This window comes from Rana temporaria, chromosome 5, assembly GCF_905171775.1.
Source record: "Rana temporaria chromosome 5, aRanTem1.1, whole genome shotgun sequence".
In the NCBI taxonomy this organism is placed as follows: domain Eukaryota; kingdom Metazoa; phylum Chordata; class Amphibia; order Anura; family Ranidae; genus Rana; species Rana temporaria.
Genome location: NC_053493.1, coordinates 332,165,409 through 332,188,143, shown reverse-complemented (window position 1 = coordinate 332,188,143; position 22,735 = coordinate 332,165,409). Strand labels below are relative to the sequence as shown.

The 22,735-nt window shown below is 46.0% G+C and overlaps 1 protein-coding gene across 2 annotated transcripts in view; it reads right to left on the bottom strand.

Moving 5' to 3' along the window:
* DNAJC5B (DnaJ heat shock protein family (Hsp40) member C5 beta) overlaps window positions 1-22,735 on the bottom strand; it is a 137,862-nt gene that overhangs the window by 41,613 nt on the left and 73,514 nt on the right. The window lies entirely within an intron of this gene.

Here is a 22,735-nt window from a genome sequence, read left to right as displayed (position 1 = left end):
ATGATGGATACTCTCAGCACAGCCATGGCTGGAACAGAGGCTAAATTGCCCTCAATCATTCTGGTCTGAGCCACCCCTTATCCTTCTTTTCTACTAATGTTCTCCCAAATAAACCCAAGAGAAAAGAGGTACATTGTGTGTGGACATTGAAATTCTTGGGACTCTCACTTCACCCTGGACAGCGAGGATATAGAGGCAACATGCCACCCAAAATATAGCCAGCAGCTCCTGCGGGTGTAGTGCTACACGTAGGGGCTCGTTCGGGATAGGCTCTAGCAACAGAATTGGAATATTATTTTGCTTTATTGAGAGTCTGAATTTTATGGGGTGTTTAACTGTGTTCGAGAAAGAAGGGGTTAAGGTCAGGTTGCTTGGCGGAGACGTCGGCTGCACGTGCAAAACAGAGGTGCGTGGAGCGACGTGCAAAAAAATAACCAGAAGGGGGAGGAGTTTCCGCCTCCTGCGTAAAACGTGTGTGTGTCTGGCACAAAAAGGACATTGATTGGCAGATCAGAAAGAGAGGATCGCAGTGTCAGTCGTGCCGATGTATTCACTGCCTCCAACGGGACCGAGGACTACGATGTTCCAGGCCGGAGCTAGTGTGAGCTCCGCACCGCCGGGAACCTTGCTGACAGACACGAGCATTTAGATGAAACCGCATGGGCGTTTTGTTCTCTACACCAGCGGAAGTGTGGAGGCGCTTGGTATGCTGTGCCCGAAATGCGAAGGTTTGGAATGCCAGCTCCGACCCTTTGGCCAATGCTGGCAATGTGGGGAGTACTTGTTCGAAGTGGATCAACCCATCGGTTCGCCCCGCGCCTATCGAGTGGATTGGATCACAGGCGTCGTCACTTTGGAAGAAGTTGCTTCCTGGCCTACGTTCAGATCTACACCTGCCATGCCTGCTATGGTTGTTCCTGAAAATGTTTGCATGGCAGTTGTTCCCACTGCTCCCACCGAGAAGAAGGTGGGATATGTAAAGGCTTCCCGCGGCAGTGGTCGAGGCCAACCCCAGCGACTACTGGGACCGGACTCCGAGAAAGATGTTGCTCTCGTGAGGTCCACGTCAAGAACTGGTAAACAGGCTGGGGATAACCTGACAAAATCTTTGCGCACCTATTTACCTGCAGAAGAGTGGGGGGGACTCTGATCTGGACTCTTTGTCAGATGCAGGTGATGATCACTGGTTTTAAGCAGAGTTCCCCGAGCTAACGTGGAACAAAATATGGAGACCTGCCTCCACTCCCTGTTCAGAGAAGTGGTATGAGGAAGCCATCTGGGACTATTTGAATGTGCCTAAACCGTACCGGAACTTGGACTATTGTTTTATAATGGCTCATCGCTTCCAGGGATGTCGGCCGCATTGGAGCTATAGTCGGCACATTTACTCTGATCGGGTGGTCATTCAAAGGCCTGGCAAGGATGACAAAGTGTATTTTATCACCATCCTTGATAAGCAGGGAAAATCCCTGACCCTGTCGGATCCCCGGTTCTACCTGTGAAAGACCGGCAGGACCTTTGTTTGAAAGTTTTTTTCTCCAAAGAAGTTCCAGGAAGGGGCTTTATTTTCTTCAGTATGCCGTGACACTTGAACTCGGGAGGGGAGGAACTAGTCAGTTAGGAACATGGCCTCTGAGGACTCTGAGATCAAGATTTGTTTGCCAAAGAACATGTGCAAGTAGTAAATTGCAATTTCTGCCACCAAGAAATGAAAGAATGCTTTCATTGCTCATGGAGAATCTGCTGCACCAAGTTAGGACTGAAATTTACTGCTATATCTGACACTTAGCATTTGCGGTCATTTTGAGAGCCTATGGATAGCCAAGTTTTTTGTTTTTAACTAATTTCCTTTACATCACAGGACACAGAGGTTTAATCATTGCATAATGGGTTATTTCCACCGTCAGGTGCTGGACACTGGTGTAATCAATTAGACAGGAAGTTTCCTCCCTATATAACCCCACCCATACTGGGAGCTCCTCAGTTTTTTCGCCAGTGTCTAAGGTGTTGGTCACAAACAAGGTGTGCTAAGTAAAAGCTCAACTAAGAAGCCCTCCAGGGGTTAAAGAGCTACGCTTTCGGATCCATCCAAGACGCCTAATAATTACGCCAAAACTGGATGGTGGCCTCGTGGGGGCCTGTAATGTTTCTCTTTGGAGGACTGGGCTCTAGGGTCCAGCTCTTTTGCTATAATATGCGCAAAAGTCCTGGCAGAGTCTTTTACAAGGCCCAGGGAAGAGGCCTCCTTTAAATAGGAACCCATTTCCCTGAAGGTTGGTACAGCATACCCACTGTGATGGGTGAAGATTGGTTCTGTCTGGTCTTCAGCAGACCTGCGGCGGGGATAAAGAAAGCCTGGGAAAGGTCCTAAGCAAGTATCTTAAGGACTTTCCTTTTGAGTGGGATGTCTTGTCTGTATCCACCACTAGAGGGAGTAAAGAGTTGAGTTTTTCACTCACCATGCTCCAAGAATTGTGTCAGCTCCTCCTCGGACAGCACACTTTTTCAGCTGCTCTGCCATGGGTAAGCTTCTCTATGTGGTTGGATTCAGGCACTCCTGGACACCTACTCAGCATGAAACTGTGATTAGTTGCACACTTTATGTAGATTGCTAAACTAGCACATTAGTATATGCATTGTTTGTACCTCTGCTTTGGCATTGGACTATGTCTCCCTAAAAAACAGGTTCAGGGGCAGCATGATACCATCCTCCCCTGAGAGACTTGCGGAGCCCTGTCAGGCATTGCAGCCTCCCCCAAACGTTGCAGCCACTCTGCATATGTCATGTTGGACGCTTTTTTGCATTAGCATTTGTTGGTCCATAAGAGAGATTAGCACAGCGTCCTCACAACGAGCAGAAAGCTGGGTGTGTCCCTTCCACTGCTCAAAAACCTCAAACGAGAGGATTAAAAGTCCTGAGGATGAGAGTTCACTGTCAGAGGACAAGGGAACAGGTGCAATTTCACGAGGCGGAGGGATTAGAAGTCTCACAAGCTCTGAAGTTTCAGCTGCAATCTTTTACAGAGATTCTTGCTGCATATAAACTTCCCTTCAGCCCAACGGCCGAAAGTCTCTGTCTTCTCTTTAAAAAAAAAAAAAAAAGAGATAGGTTGCTTGTACCTTCCCAATCCCTGACTGCAACAAGAACATGTTTATGATGAATCACATAAAGATACATGTTTGTTTGCTGGTATGGATATTTATGTTTTTACATAGGCGCATGAGGATGCTTGGTCACATTTAAGTGCTTAGACACATAAAGATGTTTGACCGCATAAACATGCTTGGTCGCACAAGAGTCCTTGATGCTCAAGGATACTCGATCACACAAAGAGGCTTGTTTTCACAAAGATGCCTAAAAATCGCATAAAATTGATTGACTACATAAAGATGCTGGATCACACAGGAGTGTTTGATCACACAAGAGTCCTTGGTCACACAAGGGTTCTTATCCACACAGTAATGCTTAAAATGCATAAGATGTTTGATCACATAAAAAAATGCTGAATCGCACAAGAATGCATGATCACCTAAAGTTGCATGTTCCCCTAGATTTTGCATGATTGCATAATGGGGCCTTGGTTCTTGGATACCCAAGAGACGTAATCGCACTAAGAGGCTTGTTACACAGAGATGCCTAAAATCGCTGGCATAAGAATTGCTGAATCGTACAAGGGTGCCTAATCACTCAGGAGTCCTTGATCTCACAAGGATGCTTGTCCACACGATAATGCATAATAAGGCATGATAATTTAGGGATTCCTTAAAATATACAAGATTCCTTATGTTCGCATAAGAATATGTGTCTGAATGGATACATGTTGGGTGATGTCAGGGCTGTCTCAATAGCATCATAGGTCCCTGGGCAAAGTAATGCTCTGGGGCCCCTACAATGGAGGTAAACAGACATCAAGTAGTTAGGAGGCAGACAAGCAGAGCTTCCCCTTTTGGGTGGAGCTCTGCATTAACTACATGAACAATCATTCTGTACAGCAAAGAAACAGTGGGGAAAATACTACATTCATAAAGTAACAAAGCTGTCCTGTGCATATAATATAGCTGCTAGATTGATGCCTCCCCAGCACTCTGACCCCTCTACACCCCAGATATCCCCCAGCACTCTGATCCCTCTACACCCCCAGATATCCAACCAGCACTCTGACCCCTCTACACCCCAGATACCCAACCAGCACTCTGACCCCTTTACACCCCTGATATCCCCCCAGCACTCTAATCCCTCTACACCCCAGATATCCCCCCAGCACTCTTACCCTCTACACCCCAGATATCCCCCCAGCACTCTCACCCCTCTACACCTCAGATATCCCCCCCAGTACTCTGACCCGTCTACGCCCGAGATATCCCCCCCAGCACTCTCACCCCTCTACACCCCAGATATCCCCCCCCCCCAGCACTCTCACCCCTCTACACCCCAGATATCCCCCCCAGCACTCTGACCCCTCTACACCTCAGATATCCCCCCCAGCACTCTGACCCTTTTACAGCCCAGATATCCCTGCAGTACTCTGACCCCTCTACATCCCAGATATCCTCCAGCACTCTGACCCCTCTACACCCCAGATATCCCCCCAGCACTCTGACCCCTCTACACCCCAGATATCCCTCAGCACTCTGACCCCTCTACACCACAGATAAGATACCCCTTGTATTACATCCCTGATACCCCCTACACTGTGGCCTCTCTACATCCCTGATACCTCTAGCACTATAGCCACCCAAGCTACCCCCAAACATTGCTATATACACCCTTGATATCCCCCAGCACCATTATTCCATCCATGTAGTACCCCCTATTCCAGGAGATACAGTGCATGTAAACTTTTGGCTCTGTGCCCACCTCCAGCAATGGACTCACCTCTACAATCAAGCAGGCAGAAGGAGGGGCGGAGGAGGGAGCATCCCTCTGGGCATTCCAAGCCTTTCGGTGCAAACAGTGCTGGAAAGCTGGGCTTACCATGACACCATCCAATGCTACTTCCACAGGTGGGCTCTCAGTGCTGCTGACTCAGCAGCTCCCACTCCAGCTTCTACCCTGCAGCCTTCGAGTCCCGAGCTGCATGGGGCGGGGTCAGAGCATCACTGGCACTCCGGCCCTGCCCCTCCCTGCTTTGCCAGCCTGCCTCCCCTGTGTATCCATCACTCTCAATGCCATCATGGGGCCCACAATTTCGGAGCAGTGTGGGCTCAAGGACCAGCTGCTTTGGCGAAAGTGCAGGGGCCCCCCATGCGGCTGGGGCCCCTGGGCAGTGAAAGGGCAGGTTGCATTTAAACCAACTGTTTCAATGTTGATTCATCAGGCTATTATTCAGGCTTGTGGTTGAAAGAGGGTTCCCCCTGTTTCTTTTAGAATGCACTCTACCAGAACAATAAGCGTTTCTTGCACGGTGCATTACCAAGCCTTTATGACTCAAATTGCTCGTCGATACTTGCGTTCACTAATATTTATCAGGTGAATGTAACACAGTTAGAGGATGCCGCTTTTTTCAGCGCAGTGTGCTGCAGGCAGCAGTATGGGTCCTCACGTCTGATGGCGGTCTGCGTTACATAGTTAGTCAGGTTGAAAAAAGACACAAGTCCATCCAGTTCAACCACAAAAAAATAAACAAACAAAATAAAAAACACAGTACAATCCCATACACCCAACTCCATACCCACAGTTGATCCAGAGGAAGGCAAAAAACCCCAGCAGAGCATAATCCAATTTGCTACAGCGGGGAAAAAAATTCCCTCCTGATCCCCCGAGAGGCAATCGGATTTACCCTGGATCAACTTTACTTACAAATAAAGAGTCCTTGTCCTCAGTGTTGACCGTAAAGAGAATAACTCAACACCAAGTTTACTGTATGGACCTCTTATATATTTGTACATGTTGATCATATCCCCCCTTATTCTTCTCTTCTCAAGAGTGAATACATTTAGTTCTTTGAATCTTTACTCATAGCTGAGCTCCTCCATGCCTCTTATCAGTTTGGTTGCCCTTCTCTGCACTTTCTCCAGTTCTCTGATATCCTTTTTGAGAACTGGTGCCCAAAACTGAACTGCATATTCCAGGTGAGGTCTTACTAATGATTTGTACAGGGGCAAAATTATATCTCTGTCGCTGGAGTCCATACCTCTCTTAATACAAGAAAAGGATTTTACAGGTAATCTGTAATAAAAATCCAAGGTTTTTTTTCTCCAGTTAAAAAGTTACTACTGTCTCTTGCTCTTGGCTTGGTGTTCAATGACTTACTTCATTCATTTTTAATTCCTCTACTTGAGACTTTGTTTTGACCTGTGCAGAAACAATCTTTGCCAATTAACTGGCAGGCATGAGTGTCCATGACACATATGGAAGATTTTGTTACTTTTACCACATTTCATGAATACCTTCAAGAAATTTGGCTGCTTCAGAAGAAATCTATTAACAGAAAGATAAAAAAACTGACTCACTATATCAACAATGGCAAAAAACTTGGAGAACAAGGTATAGATGAGTACAAACTCATAAAAACCATTATTATCTTGTATTATATCACCACCAAAGCATGAAGGGAGCAGTGTTAAGGCCCGTACACATGATTGGATATTCCGACAACAATTGTCCGACCAACGTTTTTTATCAGACAATCCGACTGTCTGTATGCTCTATCTGACAATTGTTGTCGGAATTTCCGACAGCAAATGTTTGCTGTGCATGCTCTCAAATTCCCTGACAAAGCATGTGTTCTGTCGGATCATCCGATCGTGTGTACACAAGTCTGTCCAACTAAAATAAAAAAGTACAAACATGCATGCTCGAAACCAATGCTAAACATCACACAACAATAGCAGAAGATGCTCAAAGGGTGGTGGTAAAGAGCTGAAAAACCAAGTGGTTTGGTGAATGTTGGCTGAAAATGTTGGGCCGTGTGTATGCAGAACAAGTTCATGGCCAACGCCCTTTGGACCAAAATCCACGGTTTGGTTTGACGGATATCCAATCGTGTGTACGAGGCTTTAGTCTTTTGACTAAAATGGCATTGTAGTTTTAATCCCATTTCAGTTTATTGACTAAAATGCCATTTTAGTTTTAGTCACATTTTAGTCATCTCAATTGTTTTAGTTTTAGTCGCATTTTAGTTGACTAAAATAGTATTCATTTAGTTGACTTGAATGTTTTAGTCGTTTTAGTCCACGAAATGAACACTGGAAGGGAGGAAAAATGTTGTGTCTTTTTTTTCTTCAGAAAGTACAAAACCTGTTCAACTGGAAAGCAACCTATGACACGTGTAGCGCTACCCCCAAAGGAGCCGCTGGTTGTTTGTGGGATCGGCGTATTGAGTTACCTTGCAGGGTGTCTAGGGGTGTACTGAGTGAGTTAAGGCAATGAGCGAAAGTCCAGTCATCAATTGGGTTTTCTTCAATGCTTTATTCCAAGGACCAACATGGCCAACATCAACATAAGACAAGATAGGAAAGGTTGATGAAGCATGAGAACAACTTTAGTATCAGGCCTTGGATATGAAGAGAGCAGTCCTGCTCTTAATAATAATGAGATCAGTTCGTCGCCACTCCAGCCAGAGTGGGTAAAGTGCCCCAGGACAGACTTTTGTCACAAGCCTGGCAGCCGAAGTGTCACTTGAAAATCGCTGGGAGGAACAGACCTCTGCCACAGGCCTGACTCTGGACCTCTGCCACAGGCCTAGCGATTTAAGGTGCAATAATTGGATTGAGCGAATCCTCCCAGTAAAGTTTAGTCAGGGTCACCAGTTGACAGCTGCAACATACCTGTCAGTATCGTGGTGACCAGATCCCCGATGGTTCGTTCAGACCTCCTGGATAACCTCTCTCCGGGTTCTCCCTGAGCCGATTCCCCACCACACAGCTCTCAGCTTAGGATCCTCTTAGCAAAGGTTGGGACCCAGCAAGTCGCTGGGGCCCTTCTCATCATCAGGATGAAGCTCCGCATGATGCGCAACTCCTGCCAGGTAGGCCATGGTAGCGGGGTCCATGGATGCGCGCACCCTGAAGGTGGATGCCGCACCTGGAACTCGGACCCTGCGAAATGGACCCGAATCAATGGCGTCTGCCCCAGATATACCCTTCCCCAGCATGCCCAGCGAGGGAAAAACTCCTCTCATTGGCTGCTGGGTAAAAGTGACTCTGCCAGAACCCCTCTAGCGCCAACTGCCGCCCAGAGGTGGAAACGCACCCCTGAGACGCAGACTGACCTACAAGACAGTTCTGAAAGGACAGCAGCCCTGCAATTTAACTAATTGTGAATGGGAGCAAATAACTCTCCCATTCCCCACTAACTTTAGCGTAGTGCCCATACTGAAAGTAAGGGGGCGCTACACACATATGACAGGAAATCCTGTTCAGGTCTGATCATTAAGATGTTTTTTCACCCTGTTTAAAAAAGGACACTCATCTGTCCAGGGGTCCAGCGCCATCTTCCTTACAGCTTCACAGCTGACTTAGCATACTGAGATTTGAAAATGGTCTTGCAGCCTTCTGGGACCTGTGACATGTCCCAGAAGGTTGAAGGTTGAGGGCTGGGGGGGGGTTGAGGAAAACTGGATTTTGACAGGTACCCATTCCCTCCACAAAAAAACAGTAAGCAAAACAGTGGAGGGGGGGGGGGCATAAAGAATAACCTCCTCTTTAGGGTGAAGTTTAGTTTTAACAGCAAAGGACTGCAAGACGAATGTGAACAACAAAACTATAATGTCATCTTAGAGCATATCTTTTGTCACAACGGACAATGGTTTGCTTAACCACTTAACAACCAGGCCAACTCTGACACTTCGCTTCCTACATGTAAAAAATCATAATTTTTTTGCTAAAAAATTACATAGAAACCCCAAACATTATATATATATGTGGGGTTTTTTTTAGCAGAGACCCTAGAGAATACAATGCCGGTCATTGCAACTTTTGCCGGTATTTGGGCAGCACTTTTTTTAACGCTTTTTTTAGAAAAAAAACAGTTTCATGCTTTAAAATAAAAAAAACACAACAATAAAGTTAGCCCAATTTTTTTGCATAATGTGAAAGATGAAGTTACGCAGAGTAAATAGATACCTAACATGTCACACTTCAAAATTGCACACGCTCGTGGAATGGCGCCAAACTTCGGTACTTCCCCATAGGCGATGCTTTACAATTTTTACTGGTTACATGTTTGTAGTTACAAAAGAGGTTTAGGGCTAGAATTATTGCTCTCGCTCTAACGTTCGCGGAAACGCCTCACATGTGTGGTTTGAACACCGTTTTCATATGTGGGCGGGACTTATGTATGCGTTCGCTTCTGCGTGCGAGCACACAGGGACAGGGGCACTTTAAAAAAAAAATATTGTTAATTTTACTTAAACAAAAATATTTTGACACTACATTTTTGATCACTTTTATTCCTATTACAAGGAATGTAAACATCCCTTGTAATAGGAATATAGCATGACAGGTCCTCTTTACAGAGAGATGTGGAGTCAATAAGACCCCACATCTCACCTCTAGGCTGGAAAGCCTAAAATAAAAATAAATGATCAAGGCTTCACAGTCGAAGCAGCGCAGTTTTTTTGAATGCAGAGGCCGGGCGTGACGTCATAACATCACGCCCGGCCTCTGATGATCATAGAGATTTCGGCGACCATCTGGTCTGCCGGAAATCTCTATTATCAACATCCGGGACCGGCGGATCCTGTCACCGACTCACCGATCACACAGGTGAGTCGGTAGAAGCACCGGAGGGCAGCAGGAGGGGGGTGGCCCCTCTCGCTGCCCGTAAGAACGATCAAGCGAGGGAACAGCCGCTATGATCATTCTTATGGTGTAGGGAATCGCTGGCTGAAACCGGCAATATCTGAATGATGCCTGTAGCTGCAGGCATCATTCAGATATACCACCACAAAGCCCAGGACGTTATATAACCTCCCTGGTCGGCAAGTGGTTAAGGTTGGATATCCTTCTCATATTCCAAATACAGCTTTTATTAGTTATAGCTGATGTTACTGTGATTGCCAGACTGTCTACTGAAGTAATCACTAAAAACCATGGGATTGATTTACTAAAAATGGATAGTGAAAAATCTGGTGCATGGTAGCCAATCAGCTTGTTCAATTAAAGTGGATGTAAACCCATTTTTTTTTTTATGTCACAATGTACAGTATAAGATTTCCTATGATCTGTGTCCAGTCTTGCCACACAGAGTTAATCCAGCTCTGAGCAATCCTCTTTTATTGTTCAGTGAAATAAAACGGACTTGCAGAGAAAAACCTTAGTCCCCTCCGCCCCCTTGCTGTGAGGGACAGGTTATTTACATATCTCATGCACTAGCCTAGAGACAGGCATTATTTTTCAATTCCCACCCCCACTCATTTTCTGAAGTCATGTGGTTACTTTTCTGGATTTTGACTGGATGTTAGTGATCATAGCAGAAGTCAGCTAGTGACATCACGACTCCACCCACCGAGCTCCAGACAACAGACCCACCCACAGAATCTGCACTTTTTCAGTTCTTATAACAGACAGAGGGGAGATATTTGACAGGTAAGGATACATGCAGGAGGCATCTATATCCTTATAGATCAACACTATGGGGCAGATCCAAGTACCTTTCCGCCGGGCGCAGCGTATCTAAGATACACTACGCCGCCGTAACTTATCTTTTTTTTTTTTTAATCCACAAAGAGTTCACGCCGTAAGTTACGGCGGCGTCGTGTAGCTCTTGCGGCGTAAAGGGTGCGGAATTCAAATGGATGTGATGGGGGCGTGTTTTATGTAAATACGTCGTGACCCGACGTAAACAACGTTTTTTTTAACTGCGCATGCGCCGTCCGTGGGGGTATCCCAGTGCGCATGCTCGAAATTAAACCGGAACCAGCCAATGCTTACGACGGTGACGTCATTCTACGCAAATTCCTATTCTCGAACGACTTACGCAAAAATTCAAAATTGTACGCGGGAACGACGGCCATATTTAACATTGAGTGCGCCTCAGAACAGCAGCTTTAACTATACACCGGAAAAAGCCGAATACAAACGACGTAAAAAAATGCGCCGGCCGGACGTACGTTCCTGGATCGCCGTAACTAGCTAATTTGCATACTCGACGCGGAATTCGACGGAAGCGCCACCAAGCGTCCGCCGAAAATTTGCAGCTTAGATCCGACGGCGTACTAAGATGTACGCCTGTCGGATCTAGCCGAGATGCTGTTGTATCTTGTTTTGTAGATACAAAATAAAGATACGACGCGCAAAAATACAAAATTAGAAATTACGCGGCGTATCAAGAGATACGCTGGCGTAATTTCTTTGTGTATCTGCCCCTATGGCAGTAGTTTAGAAAGAATGAGAGTGGGTTTACATTCACTTTAAGCGTTGACAAAAAAAAACCTGGAAACTCATTGGTTTCTGTGCAGAGCTGCACCAGATTTTGCACTCTTTCGTTTTTGTAAATCAAATCAACAGGGAGGTAAAGCAAATATCTTTAGCCTCATACACACGATCGGACTTCCAACTGACTTTTCATGGATTTTGCTCCGAATTGGTGTTGGCCTTGAACTTGGTATGCATACACACGGCAGTCAAGTTTCACCAAATCACGTGTTTTTTCAGCTCTTTACCACCACCCTGTGGGCAACTTCTGCTATTGTTGGATGATCTTTATCATTGGTTCTGAGCATGCGTGCTTGTACTTTGGACTTAAGTGCGGTGGACTTGCTACACACGATCGGATTAGCCAACGTAGAACATTTGTTCCTGGAAAGTTTGTCTGTTTTCACAGCGAACATTTAAAAGCGAAAACATTTGTCTGATGGAGCGTACACACGGTCGGATTGTCCGATCAAACAGTTGGACATTTGTTGTCAAAAAGTCAGATCGTGTATATGGGCCTTTTGAAGTGAGGGAAATTCTCTCTTAAAGCCCGTACACACGATCGGATATTCCGACAACAATTGTCCGACAGACGTGTTTTGTCAGGTAATCCGACCGTCTGTATTCTCCATCGGACAATTGTTGCCGAAATTGTTGCTCTCAATTGTTGCTCTCAAATTGTCCGACAAAACATGTGTTCTGTCGGGTCATCCGATCGTGTGTACACAAATCCGTCGGACTAAAATCCAAAGTACAAACATACATGCTCCGAACCAATGCTAAACATCAGACAACAATTGCAGAAGTTGCCCAAAGGGTGGCGATAAAAGAGCTGAAAAACCACATGGTTTGGTGTATGTTGGCTGAAAATGTTCTGCCGTGTGTATGCATATCAAGTTCACAGCCAACGCCCCTTCACACAAAAATCCACGGAAAAGTCAGATGGAAGTCTGATCGTGTGTATGAGGCTTTAGGCAGTTGTTGCCAGAGCCAGCATTCCTATTGAAGGATTTCAGAGTGTGTAATGCACAGAGTCTTGGGCTCAGGATGCAGGGGCCACTTCCATACCTCCCAACCGTCCTGGAAATGGATCTATGTTTCGGGGTCCTGGCCAATCAGAGTAATGTCCCGGAGAAGAGCCAAGAGCCAGAAGAAGTTCCAGCACTTGGCTCCATTGAAATTATCGGCAGGGACATGCTGGTGCGGGCTTTTTTTCAGCTTGCGCTGCTTATGTCTCCTGGCATGATCTTCATGTCTGCGCTGCTGACTCCACCTCACCCTCCGGTACTCTGTGGACCCAGGGGCAGCCTGACCAATTAGGTGCTGCCAGGGGTGGACTGACAACTCATGGGGCCCCAGGGCAATAGAAGATTATGGGGCCCCTGGGCTTACAGATGGCCATAACGCCAGGAGGCAGTGCAGAGGCGGGGTGGCTAAAATCTCGGGATTTTCACATCAAAAGCATGTCCGTTTTAGACATATCAGGGACAGATCTAAAAAAAACATAGATTTTTACATACTGTCCCTGGTTTTACTGAGCCTGGCAACCCTGATGGGGCCCCCTAGTAGCATGGGGCCCTCGGGCAGTGCCCGAGTGACTCAATAGTCAGTCCGCCCCTGGGTGCTGCCCTGGGCAAACATGCAGACTGAGAGTGGCAGCAGGTCCAGGGAGCAGGACAGCACCCGGCCGAGGGCTCCAAGAGGCAGCAGGGGTGAAGAGTCGCAAGGGCAGCCAGAACCGATTGCCCTGGAGCAGGGAGGAGAGATCAGAAGACCTCACAGCCCAGGACCAATGGACAGGCTGACCGGAGATTAGGACGGCCAGCCAGGAGGTGCAGGCAGCCAGAGACAGCAGGAGATCCGCTAGATGGAGCAGCTCTGTGACCACCGCGCTATGAGAATGGAAGGTACTGTGTCTCTCACGTACACACACACACACACACACACACACCTTCCCACAGGAGGGACTGCACTCAGTACATAGCGCACCCCCAACCCTGCACTCTATACATAGCACACCCGAAACCCTGCACTCATTACATAGTAAAAGAACATAGTAAAAAGAAATACAGACTCCAAACATTTCTGACACCTGCATTCTGTGCATTACACCCTCCTGAACCTTGTGTTCTGTGCATTACACCCTCCCAACCCCTGCATTACATCCTTCCAACCCCTGCATTTTGTGCATTAGAAAAAAAAGAATAGAAAAGAATATACACATAAACATAACCGTCTTCCGAAATTCGAATAGTATAAATTTGAATTCGAGAATAGATTGGAAAATAATTCAAAACAATGGAAACTAAAATAGAAAAGAATAGAAAAACAATAGAACAGAATATCATTTTTTCTTTTCACTTTTATCTTTATTTTTACATATATATATACTCTGTCAATCCCTATATATATGCTTTTCAGGTAATGTTTTTTACATATACTATATATATTTAACCCTTTTTTGTATCTTTGAAATACTTGAAATAACCATGTAGGAATTGGATTGTATTAGTAAGCAATTAAAGTGGAGTTCCACCCAGATATTTTTTTTTACCCCAAAAAAATAAAAAAACTATACTCACCAGAAAGGGCTGTTGCCATGCGGGAGTAGCTCTTCTGCCTCTTCCTCCACCGCGGTCCTCTTTTTCTTCGTCCTGCGCCGTGGTGTCTTCTGGTGAATGGAGCGCGCTACCTTCTGGGAACTGTGTGTATCACAGGAGGCAGCCGCCCATTCACAAAGCCGTAAGGGGGCCCATCATCGCTGGCGCCTAGGACAGGTAAGTGTCCTTATTAAAAGTCAGCAGCTACACTGTTAGTAGCTGTTGACTTTTAAAAAAAAAAAAATTTGCGGGTGGAATCCCGCTTTAACCATGTAATTGATTCCATATGTGATGTAGCTTGTGAAGTGTTTAAAATTACATGACTTTCATGAAATTGTTAGATGTGTTCTGACTTGATCTGAGGGAGGGCATAAGCATATCTTGAATACTTTTTTTTGTATGTAACCTTTATGAAGATATTTGAAAAATAAAGAAACAATTTTAAGTGCAGCAACTCTTGAACTTTCATTATATATATATATATATATATTGTGACAGGAAGTCAGGTAAATCTGGGGGTGTTGTCACAGACGGGAGATACATTTCTGCCTTGTTTAGAAAATTCACCAATTACTATCAGGTGTCGGCTGCAGAGGTAGCCAGAAAGGTTTAAGGACGTTGGATAGCTTCAGCTGTTCAGAATGAGGAAATTAACGCCTCTATAAATTATCCAGAGGATTACTACTCAATGCTGCATCCTGAGGCTTGTTGAGTTAAGGAGAGCAGTGAGCTGAGGAAGACTTCTGAAGGTGAAGTGGTTGTTGATATTTTTGCTGTGTGATAAGAAAATCAAAAAGACTATTGTTTTCTGCTGGAAGACCAGCAGTGTCTGCCCAGCAGTAGGCTGTGCCAGACTCCATAGGTAGGTTCCTGTGTTGTGAAGGTAGATGGCCCAAGTGGCCAGGGTTTATTTTATGTTTTGTTTCTGTGTCTGCCCAGCAGTAGGCTGTGCCAGATTCCATAGGTAGGTTCCTGTGTTGTGAAGGTAGATGGCCCAAGTGGCCAGGGTTTATTTTATGTTTTGTTTTGTTTATGCTGTTTGAATGCTTGCACTTGTTTCCAGCAATATGGAAGAATAAACCATAACCCTTGTTTTTTCAACCACCCACGGCTGCCTCTCTGTATAATTCAGTGTGTAGTGAACCCACTCAGGAGGTCACACACCCCGCTACCGAGCTAACCCCTTACACATGGTGAATAATGCAGGCAGTTAAAGTAAACCCAAAATGGAGGAGATACTGAAGCAGCTGGCTATAGCAAATGCAAATCAACAGCAGGCAAATGCAAATCAACAGCAGACAAATGCAGGTTTGCAGCGGAGCCTTGCAGCTCAACAACAAGCTCACCAAGAGAGCATTGCAGGCTTGGAACAGAGACACCAGCAGCAAATGGAGGCCATCATGAAACAGCTTCAGAGACAGCAGGCCGAGGTTGAGTCAGGCCAGTAACATACCAACTTTTCGGGTAAGCCACTTATTGCCAAAGATGACTGCAGATGATGACCCTGAGATGTTTCTGACCACGTTTGAGAGAACAGCGGAAAAAGAGAGTTGGCCTAAAGAACAGTGGGCTGGACTAGTGGCCCCCATATTATCTGGAGAAGCCCAAAAGGCATATTTTGATTTGGAGCTTGCAGACACAAAAAACTATGATCGATTAAAAGAGGAAATATTGGCACATTTCGGTGTAACCCTGGATGTCCGTGCTCAGCGGGTCCACAATTGGAGTTAGCAGCAGAGGAAGCCACCCCGGTCGCAGATGTTTGACCTCATCCATTTGGCTAGGAAATGGCTGCAGCCAGAAACTCTGTCCGGACCAAAAATTTTGGAGCGAGTAGTCATGGACAAATTTCTTAGGTCTCTTCCTAACACCCTGCAGAAATGGGTGAACCATGGTGTTCCGGAAACCGCAGACAAACTTGTAGACCTGTTCGAAAGGTACCTAACATCAGAGAATTTGTCCTCTTCCACCAGAGAGGCACAGACTTTTCACCCCAAGACCAGACCCTCCCCACCTATAGGTAAGACTGCATCAAGGGATGGGGGTGGAGAGAGGTACCAAGGAGCAACTAGAGGAATTATCGGGACTACTGCTAATGTTTGGCGAGAGCGGACTGGAAGACCCATCCCACAGGAGAGGACCAGAAGGTTGATTTGTTACCGTTGCCGGGAAGAGGGACATGTAGCAGCGGTTTGCCCAACGGGTGATGAACCCATGCAGTGTGACTTTCTGACAGAGAGACGACAGTCTCTTTTTGCAACCACATGCACTGCAGTAAAGGGAAATGAGAAACCTTTATATAGAATGTGCTTAGATGGTAAAAATGTTGTGGTATTGTTGGATTCAGGTAGCCTGGTCACCTTAGTGAAAAGTGACCTAGTGGTGGGAAAAACCTTACATCCATGGAAAATGGCTGTAGTTTGTGTACATGGGGACACTCGAGAATATCCGGTGACTACGGTTTCCTTTGAAACCTTCCTCGGTATAACTTGTGTCATCAGGTGGGTTTAGTTCCCAAACTGCCACATGACGCCATTGTGGGAAGGAATTTCCCAAAATTCTGGGACTGCCCAGATTCCCCAGTAGGTGGTTCTTCTGAGTCTGAACCATCTACTCCAGAAACCTATAACTGTGAGGATTCTCCTGAGTTTCCATTCTCAGTATTAGCAGGGGAAACACCAGTCCCTAGGGAGGAGCCTGCTACCTCAGAAGAGGAACAGCGGCCGATAGGGTTTGATGACCTTGAGGTGCACAGAGAAAATGTTGTCACTGAGCAATTGAGGGACCCCACATTGCTAAGAGCCCGGGAGAATGTAGTGAAGATAGATGGGGAGTTAGTTAACCCTGACAAGAGGGTTGTCCTCCCTTACTTCATTATTGAAAGGGACCTGTTATATCGAGTGTCACAGAGGATAGAGGACACCATTGAGCAACTGGTAGTGCCTAAACCGTACCGCAAGATGGTTTTGGAACTGGCCCATGGGCACATTCTTGGGGGACATTTGGGAGCAGAAAAAACCCAGGAGAGGATCACCCAGAGGTTTTATTGGCCGGGGATCACTAAAGAAGTAGAGTTGTACTGCTCTTCCTGTCCAGGGTGACCAAAGAACTTTGTAAACTCCTGAAAGTGACCCAATTACGTACATCAGTATATCACCCTCAAACAGACGGGTTAGTGGAAAGGTTTAATAAAACCTTAAAACAAATGTTGAGGAAGGTGGTGGATAAAGACGGAAAGAATTGGGATTATCTGCTCCCTTATCTGATGTTTGCAATAAGAGAGGTTCCCCAATCGTCCACAGGGTTCTCTTTGTTTGAGCTACTGTATGGGAGGCACCCCTGGGGCCTACTGGACATTGCCAGGGAAACATGGGAGAGTGAGAGTTCCCCTCATCGAAGTGTGATTGAACATGTGGCCCAAATGCAAGATAGAATTGCCCAAGTGATGCCGATTGTGAAGGAACATTTAGCCCAAGCCCAATTGGCTCAACAAAGGATTTACAATCGTGGGGCCCAGGTCTGTTCCTTTGCACCTGGTGATAGGGTGTTGGTGCTGGTCCCCATGGTCGAAAGTAAATTCCTAGCCAAATGGCAGGGTCCGTATGAAGTGTTGGAAAAAATGGGGGTGGTGAATTATAAAATTAGCCAACCGGGAAGACGAAAACCTGAGCAGCTCTATCACATGAACTTGCTGAAACCATGGAAGGGTAGAGAGTCCTCGGTCGCTAAGACTACCCGATTTTCTGCTCCATTTAACCTGGCTGCCCCTGAAGTTGGGATAGCGGAGACTCTATCCAAAACTCAGAAACAGGAGGTTAAAGAATTTGTGCTCCGTAATAAGGAGAAGTTTTCAGACCTGCCAGGTTGGGTCTCTGGAGTTGAACATGACATTATCACCACACCAGGGGATAAGGTCAAGTTGAAGCCTTATAGAATTCCAGAAGCCCGGCGAGAGGCAATTCACCAGGAAGTAAAAAATATGCTTGAGCTGGGGGTGATAGAAGAGTCAAATAGTGATTGGTCCAGTCCCATTGTCTTAGTGCCCAAACCAGATGGAAGTTGGCGGTTTTGTAATGACTTTCGCCGCCTGAATCAAATCACTAAGTTTGACACCTATCCTATGCCCCGCATAGATGAACTGATTGATCGCCTAGGCACTGCCCGGTACATGACAACATTAGACCTGACCAAGGGTTATTGGCAAATTCCTCTCTCAGAGTCGGCCAGGGAAAAAACAGCATTTGTAACTCCAGATGGATCTTTCCAATATCGGAGGATGCCTTTTGGGTTACAAAATGCTCTCGCCACATTCCAACGCACCATTGATAAGACCCTTCGGCCTCATCGAGCCTATGCTGCTGCATACCTCGATGACGTTGTCATCCACAGTGAGGATTGGGAATCACACTTGCCAAAAGTTCAGGCTGTGTTGGATTCCATCTGGAAAGTCAGGTTTACAGCCAATCCAAAAAAATGTATCCTTGGGCTAGAAGAGGCGAAGTATCTGGGGTATACCATTGGAAGAGGTCTAATCAAGCCCCAAATAAACAAAGTTGAGGCTATTCAGGATTGGCCCCGTCCCACCAACAAGAAACAGGTTTGTGCATTTTTGGGTATCGCGGGTTATTATCGCCGCTTTATCCCCCATTTTGCCTCACAGGCTGCTCCCCTGACCAATTTGACCAAAGGGAAGGAGTCTGTAATGACCAAATGGACTCCCGAAGCAGAAACAGCTTTTCAGGCTTTAAAACAGGCCTTATGTAGTCAGCCAGTTTTAAATTCGCCAGATTTTTGACGGGACTTTGTGGTTCAGACAGATGCATCAAATGTGGGCTTAGGAGCTGTACTGTGCCAGATTATGAAAGGGGAGGAACACCCTGTTATGTACCTCAGCCGAAAGTTGAAGGCCCATGAGGAGAATTATGCCACCATTGGGAAAGAATGTTTGGCGGTGAAATGGGCTTTGGATTCTCGTGGGTAGACAGTTTGAACTGGTGACGGATCATGTCCCATTGAAGTGGATGGCACAGAACAAAGAGACCAATAGGAGAATAAATAGGTGGTTCCTGGCCCTCCAGGAATTTAGTTTTGTGGTAACGCATCGCCCCGGTGCTAAAATGGGGAATGCAGATGGGTTGTCCCAAAGGCATGCCTACCTGGCAACCTGTGTCCCAACCCTAGGGTTGAAACAAGAGGGGGGGGTATGTGACAGGAAGTCAGGAAAATCTGTAGGTGTTGTCACAGACGGGACATACATTTCTGCCTTGTTTAGACAATACACCAATTGTTATTAGGCGTCGGCTGCAAAAGTAGCCAGAAAAGGTCTAAGGGCGTTGGAAAACTTCAGCTGTTCAGAATGAGGCATTTAAGGCCTCTATAAGTAATCCAGAGGATTACCACTGAATTGATGCATCCTGAGGCTTTGTGAGTAAGGAGAGCAGTGTACTAAAAATCTTCTGAGGAGGTGAGGAGGTGATTGATTTTTCTGTGTGATAAAAATCAAAAGACTATTGTTTTTCTGCTGTATGACCAGCAGTGTCTGCCCAGCACTAGGCTGTGCCAGACTCCATAGATAGGTTCCTGTGTGGTGAAGATAGACGCCCCAAGTGGCCAGGGTTTATTTTATGTTTGATTTTGTTTATGCTGTTTGGATGCTTGCACTTGTTTCCAGCAAGATGGAAGAATAAACTAAAATCTTTGTTTTCAACCGTCTTCGACTGCCTGTCTGTATAAATTCAGTGTGTAGTGAACCCATCCAAGGGGTCACACACCCCGCTACCGAGCTAACCCTTTACATATATATATGTGTATTTATATTATATTTTTTCTGTTCTGTTCTATTGTTTTTCTATGCTTTTCTTTTCTATTATTTTACATTCTATTCTAATTTTTTCTATTCAAGTTCATTCTATACAAAATTCCAATTTCAGAAGATGGTTATACATATATATCATTTTATATATATTCTATATATATATATATATATATATATATTATATATAGATAGGGGATAGATTTATAACATTTTTATTATTTATTTATTTTACTAGTAATGGCGGCGATCTGCGATTTTTATCATGCCTGCGATATTGCGGCGGGCATATCGGACACTTTTGACACTATTTTGGGACCTTTCACATTTATACAGCAATTTGTGCTATAAAAATGCATACTAGGGGCGATCAAGGGGTTAAATATGTGTCCTAGGGAGTGATTCTAACTGTAGGAGGAGGGGACTCACAAGGGGAGGAGACCGATCAGTGTTCCTCTGTACAAGGAACACACCATCGGTCTCCTCACCTCACCTGGATCTGTGTGTTTACACACACAGATCCACGGTCCTGCTCCGTTACTGGGCAATCGCGGGTGCCCGGCTGACATTGCGGACGTCGGGCACGCGCATCGGGTTCCCAGTGACGCAGCGCGCGTGCACCCTCTAGTGGCCCGGGAAGGCGAGTACGTCATATGATGCCTGCCCAAAACAAGAGCAGCACCGTCCAGCCATCATTTGACGGCCTGCGGGCGGCAAGCGCTTAAAGTGGTTGTATTGACGTAAAAAAAAAAAAAAACCTGCAAGACAATGGCATAATGAGCTAGTATGCATAGCATACAAAAAACATAGCATAGCATAGCATACTAGCTCATTATGTAATACTCACCTGAGATTGAACCACTCGCTGCGGTGCCCTTACACAGCACCAGCGGCCGACATCACTCCCAGAGTTACTTCTGGGTATCGCAGGCCCGGATGACGTCACTCCCACTGCCATTGCTTCAGTGCACATGTGCCTATGAATTTTGACACATGTAGACACAAGGGATATCTCCTAAACCGTGCAAAAAGTGGTTTGTAAGGGTTTAAACCACTTAACAGCTGTTGAGAAAAAAATCAGTCACTTCTTAAAGGGATTGTAAAGGTTTGTTTTTTATTTTCTAAATAGGTTCCTTTAAGCTAGTACATTGTTGGTTCACTTACCTTTTCCTTCCATTTCCCTTCTAAATGTTTTTTTTCTTTGTCTGAATTTCTCACTTCCTTTTTCTCCTCAGTAAACTTGCCTCTATCATCCGAGCGGTGGTTAGTCAGCCAGAACAGCTTACTGAACAGCTTACTGAGGAGGAACAGGAAGTGAGAAATGCAGACAAAGAAAACAAAGAAAAAAAACATTTAGAAGGGAAATCGAAGGAAAAGGTAAGTGAACCAACAATACACTAGCTTAAAGGAACCTATTTAGAAAATAAAAAACAAACCTTTTCAACCCCTTTAAGTTGGACATACATTGTATAAAGTACTCTAGACCAGGGGTCATCAACCCCCGGGCCGCGGCCTGTTTGCAGCCGAGCCACAAAGGCTGCACTGTCTGACGAGCAGCGGCGGAGTGAGCAGAGAGATGACATCATCTCTCACCGCGTGCCCAAATCACTGCTGTTCTGTGCTCACAGTAGGGGCGCTATACTGAGGCAAGCGAACAGAGAGATGAGATCATCTCTCACTGCTCGCACGCATCACTGCCCCTCCGCCAACATCGATACACTGCTGTAGGTGAGGCAGGGGAGCAGAGAGATGAGATCATCTCTCACTACCCATGCGCCCACCCCCCCAATTACCCCTGTTCACCCTCACTACTCCAGACTTGCCTCTGAAGTAATGCGCACACCTGTGCTGCTAATACTGCAGTGACAATCTTCATGTGGTGGCAGGAGACAATCCACATCTGGTGGCAGGCGACATGGCAAATGACAAGCTGCATCTGATGGCAGGTGACGTGGCAAGTGACAATCCAAATGTGGTGGCAGGTGATGTGGCAAGTGACAAAATGCATCTGGTGGCAGGCGACGTGGCAAGTGACAAGCTGCATCTGATGGCTGGTGACATGGCAAGTGACAATCCGCATCTGATGACAGGTGACATGGCAAGTGACAACCCGCATCTGGTGGCAGGCGACGTGGCAAGTGATACTCTGGCACATTCTGAATTATGGTGAGTTGGACTATTTCATTATATATTACAATGTAATAATAGAAATAATGCGCTTCAATCATCCTGACATCATATCAATGATGGTGCCGGGGTGATTGAAGCGCCAACACCAGTCATTGCCCCGATAAATTGCCCGCGAAAAGCCGCTTACATCCCCCTCCCCAGGGACTTGGCACAATTTTCTTAAACATCGCCGGTCCCCAGTGCCAAAAAGGTTGGGGGCCACTGCTCTAGACAGTTCCTGGGTGACTCTGCAATAGTGTTCTTGTCTGTTTGCTCACCTTTCTGTTGTGTTCAGCTTAGATGCCAGTCGCTGTTCACCTGTATGCTTAAGTAATCTTCACTCAAGTATGGCTCCACCCCCGCCTATAATTAGGAATACTATTTTACCTGTGCACTGCAAGCCAAGCCTTCCTGATCAATACTGTGTGTTTGGCTTCCGTGTGCTCATTGCTGTTGATCCTACGATCTTGTTTACCGACCTTGGCTTGTTCTTGACTGTCCTCGTCTTCTTCATATCCCGACCTTTGGTGTGTTCTTTGACTATCCCCAGCTGCTTGTTGCCCTGACTTTCTGGCTCATCCCCTGACTATCCTTGTTGTCCCAGGCTTCTGCTTTCTCTTTATCCTCAAGTAGTCTACCGCGAGCGTGAGCTAGGAGACCCTGGGGGCCGTAACCTGGAGCCAGACTGCAGCAAAGTCCATCCCCACCATCAGGGGCCCTGGTGAACACCCACTAGCTCTTAGATTAGAAATCTCATGCTCTAGCTCCCAGTGTGATTCGTGTTGGTGCTCCAGAG